At 38.2% G+C, this 18077-nt stretch overlaps 1 protein-coding gene across 2 annotated transcripts in view; it reads right to left on the bottom strand.

Annotated features, from left to right (window-relative positions):
- trip4 (thyroid hormone receptor interactor 4) overlaps nucleotides 1–18077 on the bottom strand; it is an 84984-nt gene that overhangs the window by 51439 nt on the left and 15468 nt on the right. The gene's annotated exons all lie outside the window — the stretch shown is intronic.

Here is an 18077-nt window from a genome sequence, read left to right as displayed (position 1 = left end):
CACAAAGAAGTGTCACATCCAGATTTACATATGCCAACACTGAAAATCTGTTGATTCCAAACAGTTCTAAATCATCCAGTGATTGCTCTTTATATGCCTATATTATGCTAAATGTCCTCCATGCCTGATCTAATACTCTATGCCTGAAAGCATATGATAGTTATGAGTCTCGCTGGGTGTTAGGCTCTGTAATTGCACAACTAATGATGCAGTTGCTGAAGGGAGCAGCTGTCGCCCTGGTGAGCTATAAAGATGACACAAAATATATAACAAGCAGCATCGAAATCTGAGGCAATCAAAGACTTTCTCAGATGCGGTGTTGTGTGAATTACACTTTCAAACATATTTCAGGGCGTAGACTCACATTAATAAAGCTGGTTGGGCCATAAAAGCAATGTTTGCACATTGATCTGTTACTGAGGTGGAAAGACGTCCGAATGTTTCAAAATCGTTGTCTACGGAAATACATGTCATTCACAGTAATCCAAGATATTTCTGCAAAGCCGTGTGGGATGCCATAACACATTCCTGTGAATAAGAAGGTGTTTTACAGCTCATAATTGACACCAGCCCACAGCATACAGAGAGCAAGAGGCAAGAGAAAACCTCTCTATCCTCGTGTTATTGATTGGTCTCTCAGGTGAGAGTAGAGAATTGACTGACACAGTGACAAAGGAGTCATCTTTTCCATCACTGGCAGCCAACGGCTCTCAGCTCATCCAATTTCCGCCAGCACTATCAGATAGTGCCCATGATTGCATCTAGCCAGCCAGGAAGTGGCTCTTTTCGTGACAGCACGCTTTTTTTCCCCCTTCCCTCCCCCAACCTCTTACTCTCCCATCCTCTCTATCTCCCACACACAAAAAGAAAGCACTGAAGGGTTGTGACAAATCTGCAGCTTTTACAAGAAATCAACAGAGTCTGCAGCCCATTTGTAGGGTCTCTTGACAAACTGGGGAGTGATGACAGCGACGCTTATTTCTGACTAAAGCCCATGTCAACTTGAGTCTAATAAGATGGTGAGTGATAAAATATGTAAAGACTCAAAGCGTCATTAAGAACAGCTCAGGATCCGAGTGGAGGCTCTTGATTACATCCTTCAATGGGAAAATGACATTGCGATTTAAATTAAACTGGGGCTCACGGATAGAACATTCATCTGATCATTACTGGAGGAAAATTTTAGCTGTTTTGAGAAATGCTAAATAATTGTGGAAGTTGTGAGTTTTAATGTGTCTTTTTATGAGCCGAGATTGAACCTAGAAATAATCCAGCTTTTATCAGCTTCTAAAATGACTTAAACCTGACCTCGAGTGTAAAAACCAAAAAGTATAAATGAAACAAAAATGAAAGCAGAATTTAAAAGCTAAGGTTAAAGACCCACGATACCTTTAAAATACATAAGGCACTGGAATTTAAAGGGGCTTTAGTTTCTTTTTAAACAAGGCTATGAAATCCAACCTTCCCCATTACCAGTGCAGCTATATGGCTGAGACAGTTTATGGTTATGAGGAAAAGAAAAAAAAAAGTACATTCTATAATTCAGAAAGGTTGTCGAACATGATACAGCAAGAATTACTTGAAGATAAAGTGGACCGCTGCCTATTCATAGCTTAGAGATATTTCCATGGAATGTAACTCCAAATTATTTGCAGATTTTTCCCACGAGCATAATCTAAAATACTCAAAAAAGGCAACTTTGAAAACTGAAATATCTAGATCAATGCTACTTCACACACTATTGGGCCAATAGAGACCTGGAGTGCCATTTGCTTTCCTTGTCGCCGACTGAAGAGGGAAGATGAGGAAGACAGTGGATGTTAGCTTCTGTGGTAGAGCCAAGAGTGTTTCTATTAATGCATTTTAAGTTATATTTGGTATGTGAATTATTAAGATGGGCAGGTATGAGCGTTTTTTCTCAAGTATTTGTGGATTTAAGGTGGTGTTTGTGGGCTTTTCTTCACAATGCTGTTCAGGTTTATAGACGTTTGTGAGCCTGTCTTCGTGCACCTTGATTATTTTATTTTCCAATTACTCTGTTGTAGATTTGCTGCTATGCTTAGGATTATGGTTCAGTTACATGACCCAGTTTTGACCAATGTGATGGTCTCACATTGGACTCTAGAACACCTTCCATCCAATGGACCATATTATATATTATGTGACTAGCATCACTTTTCCAATCATAGTTCTTCTAACATAATATTAATACATAAAAGGTGGGCTGCAAAATGTATTACAAAGAACTCCTTGGCCTGCACTAAAACTATCAGCTAATTGTAAGTGCAATACATTAGGGCTGTCAATGCCCATAATCTGTGCAATACTTGCTTTTTTATGCAGCGGAAAATGGTTAAGAAGGGAATTTAAGTTGGTGTGCTAAAAATATTGAGACTTAACTAGAGCATGCTGTTGAAACAAATAATTTTTTCAATAGGTCAATAAACTACTTAATGTTTAATTAAGGGTTGTTTATTTACTCAACCCAGAAAGAGGTTATCAAGTCGCAAACCAGGTCGTCATCGCAACATTTACCAACATTATTGCACATAACATGTTCTTTACAACTATTGTGAAGTCCTAATAATTTAGTAACAATATTTTCTTAACTAGACATACAATTGAACACCCATAATTAATTCACTAGGATGAATGTTGTTAATGCTGCAGAATATCATCAGCTCTGATCTGTTTTATGTGTGTGCTAGTGATTTAGCATTAAACTGCAACATCAGCATGTAGTTAAAGTAATGACACACACCCGCCATTCGCTGCATCTACACTTGTTTTTAAACACACTGACCTCAGATGGGCTCATCTGTGATCCTAATTACTTCATCCGTTTATATGAACTAATCTTATTGTTTGAGCTGCTGACACTAATCCTCACACTGCTCTGCTGGTGAACTCCTGCGCTAGCTTAAGCCACCATCATGGTAAGATAATAACAACAAAATCATACGACCAACATGAACCATGTTTCTGAAACAAGACCATATAATACATTGCGTAAATGTATTATATTTGTGGCTCGTTTCTTTCCGCAGCAATGTTACGAAGATCCTCAACAATCTCCTGATGGTTGATGGTTCAATTCTCTTTTTTTTCTACATCTTTTTCTAAAAGAAATTATGATGCATCATGTTTTTTCTGTTTGTGTTCACTATATAGGTCCTGTTCCAGGACTTTTATTTATTTTCATTCCCTATGATGAAGCTATTTGTAATCTTATACAAAATGTTTGTTTGTAAATGTAATTATTTGCTTAAGATTTCTCCGTTTTCATCCTGATGATTATATTGTCCTTTCAGGTTTCTAATAATTCTTTCATCGTACTTTAAAACACTTCTAATAGCCTGTTGTGAAAGACCGAATCAAACAGGATGCCCGCTAACACCTGGAGCCTGCTGTCGCACTAGAAAAGCACTTGAATCTAATTTTACAATCAAATTTACTGCTGCTCCCTGAGGTCTACTTGAGGTTAATGTACATGGAAGACCGTCTGATTTTCTTAAACAGAAAAATACCAGAAGGAAAATTTTTTAGTCTCTTGTTTAAGTATTTCTTGTTATAGAAATATGTGTAAAATCATTCATTTCCCCAAAGTAATTTGTTGCTTAAATCCCTTCATTTTATTTAGACAAGCACTAAATTGGGCCGGGAGTTCTTTTCTAGCCATTTAGACTAACTGCAAATACAGGCTGAAAAAACCCCAACAAAAACTACTTTCCACTGGGGAATCAGTAAAACAACAGTTTGTAGAGGTTTTGTTAAGTAGAGACCAATTTGAAGCTTATTTTGCAAACTGTTACAGTTGGGACAATTTCATACCAGGCAGAAATAAATGTTGCCAATTTAATCAAAGTATACAACGGATCATAAGTTGTCAGATAAAATACAGTAGAAGAAAAAAAAGAACATAATTGATTTACCAAACAAGACAGAAAGCCTTTCTCTGCTTTCTAATATAACAAACAAATTCATTCGTCATTAAATTCTTTATAACTTCTAAATCTAAAAGGCACTTTATTACGTAAAAATCAAGCAGACATTTTGAAGCAAATAAAAAATTAAACGCGAGTCTGTAATTCATGTTTCGTTATCCAGTGTTTATGCATCTCAGCAAGATCACTGTGTACCCAATTGAAGTTTCAAAATCCATCTATTCCACTGGGAGCACAAGAAACGAGTCCACTTCCTTGTTATCATAACATTTTAACACAGCACTCAGTCCGTCTTTCTTTCTCTCACTCACCAGATGAGAAATATCACGCAAGCATGCTGCTCTTTCTGCAAATGTGCTGCCACGTCTAAGTGGGGCTTCAAAGAACATTACGATAAAAGATACCAAACAGACGGTTGGCAATTTAACACACTGTTAAGCAATGTCACATGTTTCATGACTGAAAAGTGGCTTATATTTATGGCTGTACAACGCAAACACTCAATTAATGCAATGAAAGATGAGGAGAAATCCATAAAATATGTGTTTCATAAAGCACAAATGCAAACTTGAATACATTTATTCGGTGTGGAAAACATCCTACAGGAAATAGCAAGAATTTTATTACAAAAATGCCAGAGGCACAAATATTGGCATCTCGAACATTCCCCACCAAAACAAGTGCAACAAAAGAATTCATTTAACTTTCTGCTCAGTTTTTTAAAAAGATCAAAATGTATCTAGGAATTTTTTTACTTATTAATCGATGACTTCTAGTTTTCCTGGCTTATGAATATTACATAGCACAGAGGTCCACTTCGAAATGGGAAAGACAATTTTCTATATATTCAAATTTCTGCTGACTCCCCTACACTTGCCCATGTCTAGTCATACTAGTAATTAAAAACCCAAACCTGTGACAAACAGGTTTGGCTGAGGACACAGATTTATCTTGCCACCTACGATGATGAAGCAGATGACAAGAGATGTAAAAGTTCACCTTTGGAGAACTGTACCAAAAGGTGGCATCTAAAAACCACTGATTAGCCAAAAATAATTTACAGGAAGGCTTTTTACTCCTCTCTACCAGGAGCGTCAATCACAGTGGATGCTTTGATAAAACAAAAAAATTACCAAATCCAAGTGAGTGCAACATGGTCTAATAGAAATATCATACACCACAAGCCATAGTTGGGATAGATGATATGTTTTATTTGGAAATGGATTTTTCCAAGCTCCCAGCTGGAAATACAACAAGAACACACACAAAAAAAAAATACTGAAGAAAAGTCAGACAGCCTCAAGTTCAATATCTAATATGGCTACTAGGCATATAAAATTTAATGAAAGGTCCATATATGTACAATTTATTAGCAGCCCTCACGGTCTGTTTGTCAATAAATAAGTAGCCAATAGAGCTGTACATTATCAGTGAGTGAAGATGTTCTTGTAATGTTTGTAGTGCCACCAGTGAGTAGCTTCACAACAATCCCACTGGTTTCCCAACTCACAACTTTGTTGCGGTCTATTTATACTCAGAAGTCAGATCTTTCAGGTTGGACTTTTGACAATGCCATATGCCCTTATCACATATAAAAACATAGTGAACTATTTTTAGCCCCTCTAACAGTGAATATTAAACCAGTGCGACATAGAGCACAATTTCCCTGTGTCAACATGTTCCTTCAGTGCTTGAAGGCATACAATGGAATGAAGCATTGTTACCGACTTGTGCTGTCCTTAGCGCGACAATTAGCAAATCTCACTGATCTTTCCCCACATAATCTCCAGATTAGAGTTCCGAGACAAATGCACCACAAAAGTAACAGGAAAGATTCGACACCAAGCTCTTCATGGAATCATTGGACTCATTTAGGATCATTATAAACAAATCACTCGGTACACAAGATGGCTGGGTTGCTAGTGGTTCCTTAAGGAAACAAAATGGTGGTAGTTTTCATGGAACAAGCAAAGCTGCATCCAGAGCTGGAGTGTGACCATGTGAGACCCTGCCAGTTGCTTGCTCCTTCATCCTCCATTAGCTAATTAGCATTTAAAGCTGTTGAATGTGTTGCTTTGCCTCACTGCCTCCACCACCTAATTGTTTCCATTCCTGTTAATCAAAAGGGCACAAAATATTGTGGTTGTGTGACAAAGAGGTTTTCTCAAGCCCTCCATATTCATCAAAAAGGCTTTAATAAAGTAGGAGTGGGCTTGTTTACACATTCAATTTAATTTGGGTTCGTTGTGAAAAAAAAAGTAATGATATGAAATTTATTATTTTGACTTATACAAAAACATAGTGGGGGAGCAAAACATTGACGTGTCTGCCTGTTAGTGTGTTAAGTCAGGCAGGAACACAGCTTTGGGGCATTCTGTGCAAAAAAGGACAAATGTGCTCAACGATTTAAGTCAGCTGCATTAAACTGCCTCAGTGTGAACGCTGTTTTACAAGCTAAATGCTTCCAATTTACTTTCCTTTTGAAGCCGGACAACTGCGAGACAAAAAGGTTCTGCTTGCTCATAAACTCCTCTGACATTTGGCTAATGTTCAACATAGAAATGCATGTCTGCCGCATGGCTGCAGTCCAAACTGCTTTCAGAAAGTAGATACAAGCACACTTTAACCTTGCCAGTGTGCCAACAGATGATAAATGCAGCCATCAGTCTTGCATTCAAGCAAGAGTGCTGTTCTCACATTTACTTTACTGTGACAATGTGGGAAATGTGCTTATTTGCTCTCTTGCCAATGGTAAAATGAGAGGAATATTAAAACTGCAGCATCTGTATGCTGAATTTAAAGCTGGTGACAACAGCAAATTAGCTCAGCTCAAGGGAAATAAGGTAGTTCTATAGTTTATATATATATATATATATAAATTTCTTTAACTTAAAAGGTTTTTAATGTATACAGAAGTGTACTGAATTAATATGCAAATAAATACTTGTGTAGATTTAAATAGAACAAAATAGACCTATGAGTAACCTTTTTTGTGCATTCAATTTCTGCTTGACAAGTGTAGAGTAACTCTGCAAATGGAGAATCCATTAACTGGCTTCACATATTCTACAGTCCGCAGGGCTGTATTCAGCTTTTAGATAATAACTGAGTTCAACAATCTCAGTTGTTGAATTGAGATTTTTGAATTGCAGGCAATATGTAGTTTCTGTGAAGGTTTAGCAGGTGATATACAGAACTGGAGATTGCTGCATCCTAAATGCACAAAGGAGCGTTATCGCAGATCCTTCCTGCCAGCAGCTCTTAGACTCCACAACCATCTCTGCTCACAACAAATTTAATGAGTGTATAGATCTTTGCTGGCACAAACATTTGCAATATTTTTTCTCACTTTAGTAACATTTTTGCTGTTGTTGAGCATCTGTTTTTTCTGCACTAACTTACTGCATCGTAAATAGTCAGTTGTGTTTTATAAAGTTCAATACTCAGGCACATTATGTAAAAAAAATAGCCAACTCAGATGCACATCCTTTGGATCATGACTATGATATTTCTATTCTAATAACTGCAGAATCTCTCCATGTTATAATCTTACAAAGCATAAACTACTACTATTGTTAATCTTTTGGTTTCTTTTTCACATATATTTTTTAAAACTTCTGGAAGTTTTTTTTTTTATGTGCACCTGCAAATTATGATGCTGCTGTTACACCTGAATTTCCCCTTTTTGGAACAATAAAGGTTTTTTATATACTTCTACTATGAATTGAGACTGAGACCTACTAACAACTGGTGTATTCAGCTTCAAAACATGAAACTGGCAACCAAAAAAACTGAAGGAGGTGACAGGTCTGTAAACAAGTAGTTTGCCTTGTGTAAATGCAGAACAATAAGGGAAATGGTCATCTTCAGAACTTCTACTGGTTTAATTATGTGAATGTTCCAGTTTGGATTTTTCCAATTTGATTGTTTTCATTCTGTTACCTCTCATCTATAAATATCATATTCTACGTGTATCCAATCAACTAGTTGGTTGAGAAGGTGAGTCGAGACACGTTACATTAATGTCAACCATGTTTTGAATGTGTACAAATCCACTATATGGTAGAGAATGGACAAAACCTCTATTCTGAATAACTTTGGTTTCTGACAAAGAGAAGATCACATACTGCTCATTCGTGTTTCAAAATACTCATACACACATGCAGGTAATACAATTATAACTACAAATAACCATGCGCCACAAAAAGCAAAACATTGAAATATGGATCGTCAGATATTGGATTATAGCTGTCAAAAAATATTTAAAAAGAGTTTAAATGTACTTCACAGAATAGGCACAACATGAGTCCAGTTAGGTGAAACCAACCTGCAAAATTTCATTCGGTAAAAATAGAAACTTTAACAGTGTCTTCAAATAGTTCCAGTTTAATTAATATCCAGCTATTTAATTTGCTTTGTTTAACCCTGAGGGGATTCAAAAATAACTAAAAGTGATATAATGATCATTTGGAAAAAAATGTTTAAAAAGTAAAAGGGTGCCAGAGCACTAGCTGCTGGAAGAAAGCCCTGGGCAATATCAGTGTCTTTAAGAGCAGGAAAAGAGGAAAAAAGAGAACTAGCTACTGTTTTTACGATAATGTAATGGACTGAGCGTTATCGTTTGTCAGTTTTGCTTTCGTAACACATTGGCCGTCTGTTTTATATATTGCACAATTTACTCTCAGAGTGCTTTATCACAACTGGTATGTGCTGAGATCTAATAATAACATAGATCTTAATAAAAGGGACTGAACCAGAGGAAAGATTTGACAGCAAGAGCCCAAGCTTGTCAGCGAACAGCACAACAAACCAACACTGTTCCCTCTCTCCTCTCTCTCTGGCTCTTTTCTGCTACTGTCGGCAATTAAGGGCAGCAGAGACAAGTAATCTCCTTCTGGGCGACAGGGCCAAACCAGAACAGGCATGTGGAGTGGGCTGTGCAGTCAGGAGGGGGCTGGGGGTGGGTGAGGGGTTGAGGGACTGTGAGACTGGCCCCAGCATCAGCACTATAGCCAGGCCCTGCTTGGCTGCACTCAATCTCAGCCCAATAAAAAGCCCTTCATTGGCAGAGAGCAACTGAGCCAGACGGGCTGGGAGCATGTGGCTTTTAAAAATGAGGAGGGTGGATAAAGGGAAGGGGAGGGGGGTAGAGAAGGGGAAGAAAGGAAACTAGAGATGGGAAAATGACAGAGTAAATATGAGGAATACAATTCAGAAAGAAAGGTATTCTAATACGAGTCTAAGGCGACGGAGAAACACCAAGACAGAGATTTTGACAGATAGGGGACAACAGAAAAACCATCTGTGTCTTCCCACATAAGACACTTGTGAAATAGTGTCTAGGCAGCTCTGTCAAGGCTGGCCTTACCCTGGGAATGGAGAAACAGATGGGTTTGTCTATGAGCAATGGGCTACATGTGAGAGGTGAAAGGCTGTTGTTGGGAAATGGATGCAACGGCGTCGTTCACCAATCGCTCTTTAATTCATCATGTTCCCCCAAACAAAACAACCTTGTTCCTGGCACGCATCAAGCCACAACTAAAAAACACCGCCGCCCTGAGGAAACTCGGACTGTAACCCAATAAGATTCATGATGCATGAAGCGTGCATGCGCGTGCAATTACAGATGTGCAAACACCGCACACACATGACTGACTCTGAAGTTTAAATTCTAATTTCTTCAAATTGTTCAGTCCTTATAGTCTTTACTTACAAGACATACAATGGTTGTTTTTGCAATTCACAGTGGGTCTTCGTTATCATCTCCATGGCTGTAAGCTATAGGGTATTTTAGTAATTGAGAAATCTTATCAAAAATATCCTGGAGTGATCAAATCATCTGATAAATTAGTTTGTTCTTTAAAAGATGTGTCCACCTTTCACTATATTGTTTTTTCCAATCCAGCCTTCAATTCACAGCCAGTTTAGTAATCTTGAAAAGTTGTATGTGGCCATTTTAAGCTTTGTTGGGAACATGTATTGAAGTATTGTGTTCCATAATATTAGTTTTGCAACAGTATTTTATAGTGGTTTTAGTACAGAAAAATGTGCAACTTCAAACTAAAAATGTTACGCTAAGGCAACTCTGTTTACTATAGAAATGGTTTGCTTCTCTTTTTGATACAGAAAATAAATGGAACTGAAAAGGTTTTGTGTTTTTTCCCCCCCTTATAATCTTCAATATTTCTTAGTCACAGTTAATGTAAAGAGAAGGTGTGCAACGATAAAACGATCATCTGTAAAACACATAACTGCTTAGGGATGAGGGGGGAGAATAATACAAAGTTAAATGAAATAAAGAATTAAGCAAATTAAAGAATTAAAAGAGTTCTTTGAGGAATTGTCACAGCCCTGTATACCTCTTTATCCATTATTATTATTATTTATTTTTTTTAGAAAACTGGGTTTAGAATCATTTTATTAGTGAAATTGTCCATGTGTTCATAATTCCTGCCGTTTAACTGTTTATATTTTTTAGTATGTTGTCAAACAGCAACTGTGGTGCTGCTTTTACAATGTTGCTCCAGTTCTGTCATTACCCTAAAAACCTGCCCTCCAGCACAACCAACGAGCAACATATCATTACTTATAAATCTTGTCATCTTATCAGCAATAGCACCTTTTTTTTTTTAAACAAGCCTCTGGCAGCGGTACTGAGAATGAGTGAGGTGAGAAATAGGCAGTCAGGCTGGGCTGTGCAGTTGATATTTCTGTTGTCTCCACTCCTCAAGGGGACAAGTCAGCTAGCGGATATGAAGCAATTGTAAAGTAATACACCTGCTTTTTCCTAAATTGCCCTTATGCTTTTTATTGCAAATGATGCAGCAGCTGAAATACATCCAGAGATCGATTCTCAGATGTTTCATCTTCATGACAGCTTTGCTTACTAGCGTTCTTGTCAATTGTGACTTGTTAGCTTAGCTTACAAATATCATAAAGTCATCAAAAGGGAAATTAGATCTTAAAGTTCGTCTTCGTACTTTTAGACAAAAATTATATCAAAAAAAGACAAACCACAACCAAAAAACACCAAACAATAAGTGCTTGGCTAGTCGCAGAACAAGACAGTAGTTGTGTGCAATATTGTCCAAAAGGCACAGACCACGAACCAATAAAGCTTTTATTCTAAGATCATTTTCATACTTTCAATAGATTCCTGAGTGTTTACTGATTTACTCCAATCTGGCCTTTGCTGGTAATGCAAACTCCCTCTTCCATCTGCTTCACATTAAAAAGCCTGCAGCAATTCAGCAGAAATACTCATTCACGTCACATTTACTGTGAAACATCTGTAAAACAAAGTGTTGAGTTTCGTTAGAGGCAACTCAAAATGATGAAACAACTGAAAAGCAGTGCTGATCAGAACAAATAAACAAATGTGGCTTTTCTATGAAAAGCAGAAAAAAAATTAAAGTGCATGTTTGTCGAAAACATAAAATCCCGACAGCCGTAGCAGTGCTTAAGCTCACTTGTAAATCTTTGTAGATCCTCTTTCTCAGAACTTTTAATTTTTACCGTAAATGAAACAGTCTTGTGTTCGTTCTGATATGTGCAGGTGCATTTTTTATTTATTTTTGGAAATGTTTAAATACAAATGCTTTTCTTTAGTTTAAGAATGTATAAAAGAATAAGAGATTAACTGGTCATCCAAAAAAGCTAAATACTGAAAACAAACAGGACGTCTAGTGAAGTATAGCTAATAGCCAAATGACATGATGTATGGAAGAGTACTTGCATGCACCACGTCAAGCATAATTTCATTACTTAATGAATAAGAGTTTTCTCTAAAAAATTAAGTATTTCTCATCCTTTACAATTCATTTCTCAATGACATAGAGATTATACAGGCTGCTGCAGTCTCCTGCTTTTTCTTGCTGTCTAAAGATAAATCCGACCAAACTTGCCACCTCGTTTGCACACACACCTTAAAAAGCTCTTACCACAAATTCTCTATATGAGATCAGGGTTTTTTGATGGCCACACCAAAACATTGACTTTATTGTCCTTAAGTCCTTCTTATTAAGCTACTTAATGACCACTTTGACTTTATGTTTAGGGTTATTATCCACTGGAAGACCAAGATTCAACTTCCTGCCTGGTATCTTTAGATGTTGCTTTAATATTTCCACATAATGTTCTTATGAGCTATACCAGTTCCTCTTGCTTCAAAGCAGCCTCACAACATTATGCTGCCACCCCCATATTTCATGGTTGGGACTGTGTTTCCAGGTTTACAAAGGTTCTCCAAATTTGACAAAGGCAATATGGACAGACGGTTCCACTTCAGTTTCATGAGAGCGCAGGACGTTTCTCCAATAATGAAAGTGTCTGTCAAAGAGTGCATCTGCAAACTCCAAATGATTTTTTATCTTTCTTTCTGAGTAATGGCTTCTTCCTCGATGAGTGTTGGTACAGGATACGATTCACTATGGAAAATGACTCTGTCTCACAAGCTACCAAGAGTCCTTAAATCAGATCTCCTAACATTACACTACATCCATCCATCCATTTTCTGTACACTTGTCCCTAATGGGGTCAGGAGGGGTGCTAGTGCCTATCTCCAGCTAACGTTCCGGGCGAGAGGCGGGGTTCACCCTGGACAGGTTGCCAGTCTGTCGCAGGGCAACACAGAGACAGACAGGACACACAACCATGCACACACAATCACACTTAGGGAGAATTTAGAGAGACCAATTAACCTGACAGGCATGTTTTTGGACTGTAGGAGGAAGCTGGAGTACCCGGAGAGAACCCATGCATGCACAGGGAGAACATGCAAACTCCGTGCAGAAAGACCCCGGGCCGGGAATCGAACCCAGGACCTTCTTGCTGCAAGGCAACAGTGCTACCAACTGCGCCACTGTGCAGCCCTACTAACACTACATGTACAATATAAATAGAGATTTTTGTTTTTACAATCACATTTCCTGCCATTACATCATCATTCAGTAGTATAGTTTTTTTCTACAACAGGTAGCAAGTAGCAAGTGGGCAGATGCTTTTTTATTTTTGCTAATATCAGGCATAGTTATTAGATCAAACAGTGACAAAAAAACAACAAAAAAAACAGGCACCTCTCCACATAAAACAGGGAGCAACTGAAACACACTCCAAGTTGCATGGTGGCACGATTAAATATTTAACACACTCCTTCACCTACCGAATCAACTGGTGTCAAGTTGGAGAGTGAACATTAATTATCCAGGAGTGTCCAACACCGGCTCCTGGATTTTTTTGTACATTATTAATATCCTCAACACAACAAGAGCCATGTCTCATTATTAGAAGCTCAGTACCAAGGCCACGATTTTCCAATTACTGCTCCAGTGTCTGCTCGACTGAAAAAAACATGTTAATCCCTTTCAAAGAGCTTCTGAGCAGTTAAAAATGTCACAATTAGGTCGAAATAGAAACGTGGGCCTATTTTCTGCTTTTCTTTAGTTAAAAATAAAGTCAAAGTTTTTATTATCTTTAACAATTTATAGTGTGTGACAATGAGTCATCATGAATCCTGAAGGTTTAATGTATTAACCTCCTGTTATATTTGCACAGTAATATATTTAGTTTGAGAACACATCTGTAGGTCATGAATTATAGTTTTTTGCATGTAAAATATAGTCAAGTTGCCAGAGTTCAAAGCAAAAGCTGGAGGAAATTAGGTTAAACTTAAATCTTGGTGCTTAATGTGCACAACAATCTAGCTTAATAGAAACAGCGTTGGTAAAGAGAAAACCACACATCGGCCTATTTAGTCTGCACTCGTGCTGACAGGTGTTGTGAAGTCATGTGTCTTTGTAGGGAGATTCACACAGAGTTCCTCGCTTCTGCCAGTTCCACTTTCCCAGCCATGTTTATGACTTCACCTCCTGTGGTGGCCCTCTGGCAAGAAGAAAACAAGACGGCCTCTCAACAGTCAGAGCTTTTTAGACTCAACAAGCGAGCGGCTGGAACGTTCCGGCGAAAAGGGCTATCTTGTGCTTACAACTGAGCTTCTGTCTGATGAGAGCAGGGGCTCTCACCAAATTCGGAAAAAAGTACACTGATTTCTAACGTGTGGCACAGAACGGAGTTTAGAGAAAGAGACGGATTTTATAACAAAGAGAGTGTACGGTGATAAAAGGGCGATAAATTCAATAAAAGGTTGTGTATAATAGATTCTTGAGTAAAAGTAGATTTCATTGTTGGGAAATGTAAACAGGAAAACTGCTCCTCTGTTACAAAATAGAACAGAGAAGAGATATTTTGATGTCTGGCTTCAAAGAAAAAGAGAAAAAAAAATCTGGTAATCAAAGGCACTAAAACTTTTTTTTTTCCACTCCAGTCTCTTTCATCCAGGTTCCCTGAACACAGGTGCTGTCAGCAAAGCTACAAACCACTTCACAGTGGGCATTTGTTGTCATAAAGTGAAAATCGAGAAGGATGGCAAAATGTATAAAGATGTCTGCCTCTTAAGGTGAATATTTGCTTTGATACACTGACACTGGCGTGCAACCCCTGCCATCTGTGTTCACTTTGTCACTGTGGGAAATAACTGCTCCTTCCTATGGAGGTTGGCAGTCTGCACAGTTTAGACGGGGGGCATTCAGGGAAGGCAGTCCGTTGACTTTTATCCCGGGGGAAGGTTAAGTTATCTTCATCCGTCTCTACAAAAACTTACAACATATTAAGATAAACTGACTGATGTGTGGAAAGGAGAAGAATCTGTTAAATTATGCTTTTACCTCCCACGAGAGCTCAGATTTTTAGAATTTTAAAAGCATGGGGACTGGATAAATACTTAGGTATTAAAAATGAGGCTTTTACTTTCATTGAGGGAGTAGAATTTCATCAACCAGACCTCTCTAATCTCTCCATGCACAACTTTCATTATTGTACCATTCTGGCCGTCTCTTCAGTTATTACACCAATAATGTCAAGAAATCTGAATAAAACTCCCACATTTGTCAGAAAATTTCCAAAACTGGCAAGTTCACAGCAGCCTCGCTCGCTCCAGGAAAGTGGGTTTTAAGTGGGTTTTTTGGTAGATATCCTCTAATTGTGTGTGGAAGAGAGTAGATGGCTTGCTATGGAGGACAAGCCGTCTGACTAACTCATCATAAGAACTGCTAATAAAAACATTATTAAAGTCTTAAAAGGCTTTGTTGTGATGACGTGCTGGCGGCGGAGTGTCAGAAACAACAGAAGCTTCTTAAAGAGATAGAGGCACATTTTCAAGGTGTTTAAATTGTGACGTCAAAGTTTTCATAATTTCATTCGGTAAAAATGGTTTTTATAACAACTGACGGTAACATAGTTACTTAATTGTGCCATGAAATGAAACTATGTGCCTGGAAAATACATAACACTGCCCCGTTAAATTCTAGAAAAATTAAGAATTCACTTGGATTTGATCCAAATAAAAGTGAAACACTTTTTCTATGGCCTGTCTGAAAATAACTCAAACAGGTTGAACTAAAGGCCAGGGAAGAGAATGGCTCTGTTGCTTTTGGGAAATTCCAATGTTATTACAATGACATCTGGTCTCAAAATGACTGAAGAAATTGCTCGGCAAAAGAGCTGCTCATTTAAATGGAAAAAAGATGTGTTCTTCCATGGTGATAACATGCCTGTTTTCCAAACACAAAGCAGAAAACACCTGGAATGCTATTCGTGCAGCGCTGACCACCAGCAATTTGAAAGGTAAGAAAATGGTGTTGCATGTAAATCAATACTCTGCTTCACACACTGAGCCTGCAAAAGCAATTCATGTCATATTTGCCCAGTGAAGCGTGGCAGGGGGGCCGGTGCACCAGAGCTTTAAGAGACTTCACTAAACGTGGGAGACAGACAAGAATGAAGTAGTCATAGCTTTCACTCAAGTCAGTAAAAATGTGAATTTTCTCTCCAGTTTCACCATGTGAAAATTGCAATACTGTTGATAAATCAAAACAAGAATTTGCTTTCAGTGTGTAATGTCAGATTATCTCTTTTTCTGCAGTCTCGGTATCTTCATGTTTTTAAACTGTTACATTTTAGAAATCTGAATCACTTTATGTTTCACCAATGCTTTAATGGTTTTTCAGTAGAAAGCTTACTTCACTAAATCATTATAGGTGTAGTAGTAATAAGGCTAGGTGACCGTCAGGCAACACAAACCAAAATATTTTAACTCAACATTAAAAAATGTCTCAAATCTTTAAGGAAACTTTAATAATGATGTATTTAGACTGCATGTTTTCTGTAGTTTCATCTTAGTATCCAGCAGTTCAGAGGCTTTCCAAGTATTAAAGCATGTCTTATTCATATGTCACTCTCAAATAGTTGGGCATATGGGGCACACTATCTTGTCGATGAAACTGCTTTTACTGGGACAGATGTATGTATTGAAGAAAAATTACTTTAATTGAGAAATACTGGCAGATGTCACAAAAACATGACAACCAATTGCATTTTGTATGACTGGTCTAAAATTTTTAAGTCTAGTTTTTAATTTCACACACCATATCATTCTCAGTCACTAGCCAAAAGGCTAGTTTTTACCAGACAAAGTCAAATGATAGCGCATGTAAATCCATGCTATCATACTGTTTAGGGAAACTCTGACCCTACCAAGGGAACGTCGGCAACATTTTTCCGATCTGTTATTGTCCATTTTTGCTGAGCCTGTGGAAACTAACTCCAGTTTATGTTTCTTTACTCACAAGAGTAGTAGCCTTTGGGGTATTTTGCTGCTTCGAAGTTCAATGTGTTTTACTTTCAAAGACGGCATTGCGCCTAGCTTGGCTGCAACAACTTTTTCTTTGAGCTGCTATTCTCTTTGCATCATCGTGAACAAAGCTGCCCATTCTCCTCTGGCTTCAGAAAGTTGTATTCATCAATTGCTCTCTGCATCGCTTCCCTTTTTTGGATCACTGTCTATAAATGGAAGCGATCCCGGTCGATCAGCAGTTTCTGAAATACTCAGAAAAGCCTGTCTGGCACAGACAGCCACTCTACATTCATAGTCACTTAAATCCCCTTTTGTTGCCATTCTGATGATTACAAAGTAGTCTTCACTACATCGAGATGCCCAAATGCAGTTAGTTGCTGCCATGTGATCGGTTGAGTCACTGTATGTGTTCCAAGCACTCGAACAAATGTACATGGGAAAGTGGGCAGTGGGTGCACACACGCACATGCATGTGGTCATGTCTCTGTCCCCTTATATCCACCGGATTTAAAGAACTGGTTTTTATTTTTCCTTCAAAGAGCAAATTTAAAAGAAAAATGTCAAACAACAACAGCCCACTGTGCAAAGAACCCTAACTAATAATAATATTTATTATTTATAGAAGTCATAATGACTTTTACTGTGAATGCCAGCTGAAAATAAGTCCCACTTAGTGGTTTACTGGACAAGTGGAGGCTATATTTTGCTGAACACAATGAGAGAAAGATTAATGGCACTAGAAGCACAGTTGGCCTCTCGCTCTCTCTCTCTTTCTCTCCATACTTTCCTCTCCTCCGCTGTCACTGGCAGGAAGTTGCTGAGCAGACATGTCACCCAGCAGAGTACAATTGAGTTTGTAATCTCTGACCCGCAGTGGCAGAGAGTCTCTCGCTCTCTGTCTTTCCAGTTCTCCCTCTTGAGAAGAGATTGTCGTTGTAATACTGCTGCTAGGCTGTAGCTTGGAGGGATAAACATCCCTCTCCAATGAGCACACACTGGCTTATGCGACATTGAGCAATTGCATAAACACGCCTAGAGAACGCAGAAACCCCCATAATTATCTAGATTCTGTGAGGGGTAATATCTGCTCTCACATTTAGAAGGGAAAAGGCATTACGCTAAGATCTTTTACAATCCCTGATAACATCATAGCAGGAAAACATGGTCGCCTGCTGGCTTTGTGCAAAGTACTTACAGACTATGCCACACAAGTTGACACAACCTTCACTCATTTCCTTCATCCAAAACACAGAGCTGGCACACACGCTGGCCTCATGAGGAGCCATTTTGGGGCATCGTCAACAAACACCAGATGTGAAGATGGGAGATAAATGTCAAACATATTGATTCCATGCTTCATTAAAGCTTATTATAGGGAAGGGGAGGCAGAGTTCTGCCTGCGGCAAAGCATCAGGAAGATCACAACATTAACATCTATAGAGGTC

Source organism: Xiphophorus hellerii, chromosome 4, assembly GCF_003331165.1.
Source record: "Xiphophorus hellerii strain 12219 chromosome 4, Xiphophorus_hellerii-4.1, whole genome shotgun sequence".
Taxonomy (NCBI): domain Eukaryota; kingdom Metazoa; phylum Chordata; class Actinopteri; order Cyprinodontiformes; family Poeciliidae; genus Xiphophorus; species Xiphophorus hellerii.
This window is presented reverse-complemented; position numbering and strand designations above follow the sequence as displayed.